This window comes from Phalacrocorax aristotelis, chromosome 2, assembly GCF_949628215.1.
Source record: "Phalacrocorax aristotelis chromosome 2, bGulAri2.1, whole genome shotgun sequence".
Lineage (NCBI taxonomy): Eukaryota > Metazoa > Chordata > Aves > Suliformes > Phalacrocoracidae > Phalacrocorax > Phalacrocorax aristotelis.
This window is the reverse complement of record NC_134277.1, coordinates 148,855,461-148,863,538: the sequence shown is the minus strand read 5'-3', so window position 1 is coordinate 148,863,538 and position 8,078 is coordinate 148,855,461.

Here is an 8,078-nt window from a genome sequence, read left to right as displayed (position 1 = left end):
TAACTTTGCAAGTCTTTCTAACCCAAAGAAGATTGATGGCTGTGACAGGAGTCAGGGATGCCATCTCCCTCATTTCTAGCATAGTACTCTTCCTCAGACTCCTTGGCATCCTCATGTTCACTGTCCACTATACCAAACTAGGGGTGAGTTTACACTTCTACCAATAACCATTAGTTTCTTCCCAGCCTGAATGTCCCCTTCCAGCAGGCACCCCAATCCCAAACTGCTAGCATAAACAGCAGCTTCCTCATGAACCTAGATATTATATGAAGCAGGTTGCTGTCACTGGAGGCAACACAGGATTTCTTGTCAATGTGAATGGTTCAGCCTGTTCTAAGTTCGCCTCCACCTCTGCCATCTGCCATGGTCTGCTATGGTCCTTGAGGAGCAGAAGAGTAAGTCGTGCCGTGAGTCTGGGTGCAGCTGTGCCATCACAGTGTAATCACAGCAGATGTGGATGCAGGCTGCTGATGCTGTACTTGCTCAGGTGGGACATGACAAGGACGCATCACTCCCTCTGTGCTGAAATGCAGCCTGCCTTTGTCTGACATTAAATATTTAATGTGTCTGGTTCCTGGGTGGTGGCTGCTTTGGGAAGCAGATTGTCCACCCCTACACACCACTTCTTGGGCCGGTTCAAAGACCGGCCCAAAACATCGCAAAGTACTATCCAGCTGGTGTTCCCCAGTCCCTAGACCAGAAAGGGACTGAGTGGACATATGCAGTCTGCTATACATGGCAGCATGATTGAGAAATTACTGAGTGGTCTTGCTAATCTTAAAATGCACATTTCAACCATGATTGAGCAACCATGCATAGATTGGCTCATATTTGTCCTGCCAATCAATTACGCAGTGCACAGATCTGGGGTTAATGGTGGTCAAATTATGTCAAACCAGAAGACTTGCAATAAAGCATCGTTGAAAGAGAACAATATGTGTTCACAGTTGACCTTCAGATGAACTTTCATCCTTGCTATCATTACCTTGGTTCTGCCACAGCAATCACTGCACAGAAATATTGCCAGGGGAATTTAAAAAAAAAGAAAAAAAAGTCTTGCAATCAATACCAGAGAAAACAGTCTTTCTAAATAATAATATAATAATCACAGATTACTCTGAACACATGCAAAGTTGAATAAAAAAGCCTAAAGGAGGCACCAGCCTGTACTGGTGTGTGGGGTTGTTCCTCCCCAGGTGCAGGACCTTGCACTTGCTCTTGTTGAACTTCATCAGGTTCCCCTCAGCCCAGCTCTCCAGCCTGTCCAGGTCTCGCTGGATGGCAGCACAGCCTTCTGGTGTGTCAGCCACTCCTCCCAGCTTGGTTTCATCAGTGAACTTGCTGAGGTTACACTCTATCCCATCATCCAGGTCACTGATGGATATGTTGAACAGGACTGGACCCAGCACAGACCCCTGGGGAACACCGCTAGTGGCAGGCCTCCATCCAGACTCTGCTCCATCGATAACGACCCTCTGAGTTCTGTTGTTCAGCCACTTCTCTATCCACCTCCCTGTCCACACAGCCAACCCACACTTCCTTACCTTGCCTGTGAGGAAGCTACGGAGACAGTGTCGAATGCCTTACTGAAGTCAAGATAGACAGCACCCACTGCTCTCCCTCATCGACCCAGCCAGTCACGCCATTGTAGAAGGCTATCAGGTTGGTCAAGCATGATCTTCCCTTGGTGAATCTATGCTGACTACTTCTGTTAACCTTCTTGTCCTCTACGTGCCTGGAGATGACCTCCAGGATGAACTGGTCCATAACCTTTCCGGGGATGGAGGTGAGGCTGACTGGCCTATAGTTTCCCAGATTCTCCTTCTTGCCCTTTTTGAAGATTTGGAGTGACATTTACTTTCCTCTAGTCCTGGGGCACCTCTCCTGTCCTCCATGACCTTTCAAAGATGATGGAGAGGGGCTCAGCAAGAACATCCACCAGCTCCCTTAGCACTCGTGGGTGCATCCCATCGGGGCCCATGGATTTGTGAGAATCCAGTTTGCATTGGTGATCTCTGACCCAATCCTCCTCAACCGAAGGTAAGTCTTCCTTTCTCCAGATTTGTCCTCTCTTCTCTGGGGGCTGGGATGCCTGAGGACCAGCCTTAGCAGTAAGGACTCTGGAAAAGAAGACGTTAAGTAACATCGCCTTCTTTGCATTTTGCGTTGCCTCTTGTTGTGTTGCTGAAAAAGGCCCCTTCCTTGTTCAGCAGTGGGCCCACTGTATCCCCAGTCTTCCTCTTACTGCTGATGTGTTTGAAGAAGCCCTTCTTGTTATCTTTGACACGCATTGCCAGATTTAATTCCAAGTGGGCCTTGGTCGTCTTCGTTGCATCTCTGCATACCCTGACTACATTCCTATTTTCCTCCCAAGTGGCCAGTCCTTTTTTCCACATACTGTACACTTCCTTCTTCCATTTGAGGCTTTCCAGAAGCTCTTTGCTCATCCATGCGGGTCTCCTGGCTCCTCTGCCTGACTTTTTCCTCCTGGGGATGCACTGATCTTGAGCTTGGAGGAAGTGGTACCTGAATATTGACCAGCTCTCTTGAACCCCCCGCCTTCCAGAGCCCTAGCCCATGGGATTCCTCCTAGCAGATCTTTGAAGAGGCCAAAGTTGGCCCTCTTGAAGTCCAAGGTTGTAACCCAACTCATAACCCTGCTTCTACCTCACAGTATCCTAAACTCAACATGGTCACTGCAGCCAAGAGTATCTCCCCAACTCTCGCATCCTCAGCCAGACCTTCCTTGTTTGTTAGGATAAGGTCCAGCAGCACATTTCACCTCATTGGCTCCTCCACCACTTGCATCAAAAAGTTATCCCTGATGTTCTGCCGGAATGTCCTGAATTGTGTGTCCTCACTATGTTGCTTTTCCAGCGAATATCAGGGTGGTTGAAGTCCCCCATGAGGACCAGGGCCTGCAATTGTGAGGCTACTTCCAGCTGCCTCTAGAAGGCTTCATCAGCTTCCTCTTCTTGATCAGGTGGCCTGTAGCAAATGCCCACAACAGTGTCACCCATATTTGGCTGTCCCTTAATTTTTACCCATAAGCTCTTGACTCCTTCTTCCTCCACCCCTAGGCAGAACTCGATGCATTCCAGTTGCTCCCTCACATAAAGAGCAACTCCCCCACCTCGCCTTGCTGGTCTGTCTTTCCTAAAAAGTACATAGCCATCCATGACAGCACTCCAGTCATGTGAGCTATCCTACCATGTCTCTGTGATTGCAATGAGATCATGGCCCTGCGACCACACACAGACCTCTAGTTTCTCCTGTTTATTCCCCATGCTGCGTGAGTGGGTGTACAGGCATTTCAGAAAGGTGCTTGAGCACACGGGTTTCCCCAGCGTGATGTACAAGGACCCACTAAAGCTATGCAAACCCCTGAGATGGTTGCTCTTGTTGTTACCATCGCATGAGGCATCCACGGTACCTTTATCACTGCTCTGGTTGTCCTGCCTTATTCCCCCATTGTGTGTGATGGCATTAGCATTAGAACATATGCTGTATTCTTTTCTACAATTGCAATAGGCAACAGTCTGCTATTTTTTATGTTAATCTCAGAGGGAGATAACTTATTATATGGTCTAGGTGGTTAATTAGGTTAGAAACGTTACTCATCTAACCTTAACAAATGTGATGTAGATTTTGGATGTGTAAAATATAACAATAATATTTTGCTGCTGTATAGTTCTGTGCATCTGTAGTTCTCAAAAAAAAGTATAACATTCATTCAATAATATTCATTTTCTTAATCATGTGCCTTGGAGCTCACAGTTTTTGTTAAAGAGCACTGGGATCCCTTTTCTGGTAGGGCTTTTATTCTATGCTTACAGAAAGCAAAACCTCCTGTCTTGCAAGGAGAAAGGCTCAGTGTAATACCACCAAGTCTTACACAAGCCATCCAGCACAGATTTTGGATAGTCTCCCTTAACCTGAAGCATTAACTGCAGGAGTCCTGCTATTCTGTTATTAAATCACATCCTAGGGATAAAACATAAATTAAGGGAATATTTTTTCATCATACAGGAACTAGGATGGGATCCAAGTTGGAAATCTGGAGGAGCTTTACACTGCAAATACATACTCTCACGTTGTTTTTTTTTTTCTTTTTTGTGTTGCTGTTTTTCATTTTAATTCATTCTTTTATAATCTAATTTACACTTTTCACCTAACTTCCTTTATAGCTTAGGTCTACAGGACCTCTTATTGAGATGCCTACAGAAGAAACCCCTGAAATATTGCTACTGCTGGATTGGATCGCTGTCAGCTTTCTTGTTTGACTGGGCCTTTCTCAGTAGTTATCTGCTTTTATTCATATGGTCTGTATGGATATTTGGACATTCCAGACATGGAATCTATATTTTTACTGGTCTACCAAAAGGACCAGGGCACAAGTTCTCACATAAGCACAGACTCATCCACACCAACAGCACCATCCCTGGCATGTTTTTGGTCTGTACCCTTAGTCCACTCCCAGATAGCACCTGGGGTACTTAGGAGTTTGTAAAAGCCAGAAACCATTCACACGAGGCACCAAGGACTAGCCATCCTGTTTGGATGGAGAAAGAATTTGGCTGTATGGACACAAACTATGTGATCCCACTTGTCATGAGAAGCAGAGAAAGACATTGTCCCTCTGGTTTCATTGCCTAAGTGCCAGAGTCTTTCCTCATTGCCCGACGCTGAATTTGAGCCTATAGCAGTTCTGATTTGCGCTTGTAGCAGTTCCTCTACACTCAATTTTTTTCTCTAAAGTTTGTTAGTTAACTCATACTTATTAGTTAATTCATGCTTCTTTTTCATCTTGCTATTGTCTCCTGTGTCAAACAGAAGCTTCTGTTAAAATCTCCGATCAGATGTATATACATAGATGAGACATCCAGGCCCCGAAGTACATTAAACAGTATGAACATTGTCATCCAAGTAATTAAGCATTGAACTAACAAAGGAACTTTGATAAGAAAAGGTAAATGCTATTAGTTGCTATAACAAAGTCAATTCATCTTCACTCAGAACGTCTATAGGTGCATCTTATTACGCTTGCAGTGTTACTTTTAATGAATAAGAATAGTGCCCCGATTTTTGCTCTACTTTCAGGTTAATTAAGCTCAGCCTTGATCTCTCCAGCTATCTATTGTTTTCCCCAGCATCCATTTGGGCAAGAAGTTTTCAACTGGCATTGCAACATTTTCCAATATCATATTAAATGCAATGCACTCACTTAATATTTTTTGCCTATTATCAGTATTTTTTTGATGAAGAGAAGTATAATTTTCACTCTTGATTAGACAAAGATTTCTTTTAAAATTCATGAAATTTTTGTTTTTATTACACTGGCCAAATTCAATCCCGATATTCCTGTCTTCTATGGGAAAGTTTAAACAGTAGCCGTTTACAGTGGGGTGAAGACTGGTATTTCATTATATCTGAGTTAGTGAAAGGACAGTACTACTGATAACTTTGCCTGCAATACAACACTACCTAATGGGTTTGCCACTGTTATTCCAAAATGTTAAAGGAGTCTTTCATTTCTGGTACAGTTCCTCAAGAAGAACCCTAATCTGACAGCTTGCTTATAGCTTTATCCTTGATTAACCTGAGCAGCTCAGAAAAGCAAACACAGCTACACATAATACATCAAAATCACTCTAGTGAATTTTAAGACAGCCTTTTCTTGCTGGACAGTGAGGTAGAAAATGGCTATTAATGCTGTATCATGCCAATTTTAAGTGTCCAACTCCACATCTACATGTGTGCTCAGAAGTTTAAGTGTACTGCTTGATCGGGTTTTTGTTCCTTTTCTAGTTTATCATCTTTACAAGTTCAGTTCTGACCATCATCCATCTGCTCTTTAAAATAAGCACTCATTTGCTCAGTTATTTCTGTACCCTACCAAGTACAAAGCAGCAACCAAAGTACTCTCTCTGGAATTTGAGCCTTTTCTTTTTCTGCACGAAAGCTTTTCTTCTTTTACATTTCCCCTGGAAACAAATTGTATAAACTCTTTTAGTCTCTGCCATACCACAGTTATATCAATTTTATTTCATGCACAGGAACACACGGTGTATTTTCTGTTTTTCAGGTGGAGGCTTTTTGTGGGGACCTGGACTCATGAGTATTTGTGTCTGTACTGTGAATAAAAATATTTTTACTCTTGTTTTTCTGTATCTTGTTATTTCTTCTGTCATGTAGTCAGCTTCTAATTTACTTTGAAGCTGATGAGAACATCGGCTTAAAAAATTTAGGAAAGGTCTGTGTAAGTCCCCAGCACATGCCCCAGCCAGGAATCCACCATCGCGAGTTAGGTATGGTCTCAAGTTAGATAAGGTCTTGAGTTAGGTACAGTCTCGAGTTAGGTACAGTCTCTATATCATGCTTGGGGAACAAACATCTCGGTGTACAATTGTCAGTCATCAGCACAATCAGGCAGCAAAATCAATCAGTAGGACAGCTGAGGACTAATCTTATTCCCAACACCTCTTCAAAGTTTGAACACGTCTATAGCAGAATAACTCTCTAGAATAGGGAATGTACGTTTTGGGTGCAAATAATGGCTTGACAGTAGTAGAGCTGTGACTTACACTTCAAATAACAACTACATATCAGAGTTCTTCACTAGAAAACATGAAGAAAGAATTCAGTTTATACCCTGCCTACAAACCGTCCTCTTAAACCACTCAGCAATGGTTAAATTTATTTTCAATCTGCATTGGTAAGAAGACTGTACCTGGTTACAGCTCCTTTTTCACCATAGAGCCTATGGGAAAGGAATCCAGCTCTCCTTTTTATAGTTACTGAAGACTTCAGAGAGTGCATTAAAAAACACCATACCAGCCTCTGAACAAAAAGATGCCAGAACAGCTCAGAGGCATTTAAAATAAACGTTCTTGCTTCATGTAACTGTACAGAAATCAGATTCAGAAACTGAAGGAAATCAAAGATCCGTATCAAAGTATCCTTGCTGTAGGAAAGCAGAACAGGACAATAACCTGCAGGAGTTCCTATCTTACAATACAGTATTTATTTTCTCTCTAGATGAAAGACAATATAATAGTATTTAAAAAATAAACCAAATATGAATTGCAAAAATCTAGTGGCTTTGAATTACTCTTCATAACCAAGTTTCTTATTGATTTAAATGTATTTCCTTTTAAGATCTTCTCATAAGAAAGGATTCACAATCAGAAATACATCAGTTTTCACTATTTCATTTTAATTTCAATGGAGGTATAAGATAATCTATGTAAAAATCAAGTACTTTGCACTGCTTTGTATAGCTTTTATAATTGTTTTTACAGGCTAGGCTAAATGTAAGCATACTACCCATGAATATTTTTCTTTTAGGGCATCTGGAACAGGATTTTGCAGTGGAAAGTTCCAAGTCCTTATATGAAGATGAGCACAAGACCAGCAGTGTAGGATTTCTAATTTATGCTCTGAGCTATGTGTAGTCTAGGCAGAGGTCCAGATATCTGGTAAAACAGGGAACTTGCACACTGAAAGTTGGCCTTGGGTGGCCAAAATTCTCATTTTAAACACAGCTGTCTGCTAAACTCCTAGATACTGTACTTGCCAAGTCTCTGCCACTGTGCAGAAATACGGACATCACTGGGTCAAAAGAACTGCAAAAGACTGACTGTTGCTCACATACTGGAGAACACACTTGTTATGAAGGAGTTCTCAATACTATTTCCATATTTTGGTAAATTACTAATGAGATATATAGGTCTAAATCTCCATAATGCACGTAAATGGCCTAAACCTAGTCTTCAGAAATTTCATCCTTTCCATGTAATTCCTCTGGGCCCAATGGATCTGGTATTTCTGCTTCTGTCCTGGCTCTGGTAAAGAAGGAGAAAATGGGCTTTATCCACAAGAAGTTTCTGATTAGGAAATCAGTAGGAAATCATCTTCCATTTTCTAAATGTAAGCATTAATCACCAGCCTACATTATAGTTTACAAGTCGGATATATGCATATTGCTTTTAAAGCTCCAGAAAGCTACCTTCAGCAGAGATGTCCAGCTGAACCTGAAGGAAGGAGAGCACCTCTTCCACTGAATCAGGTGCATCAGA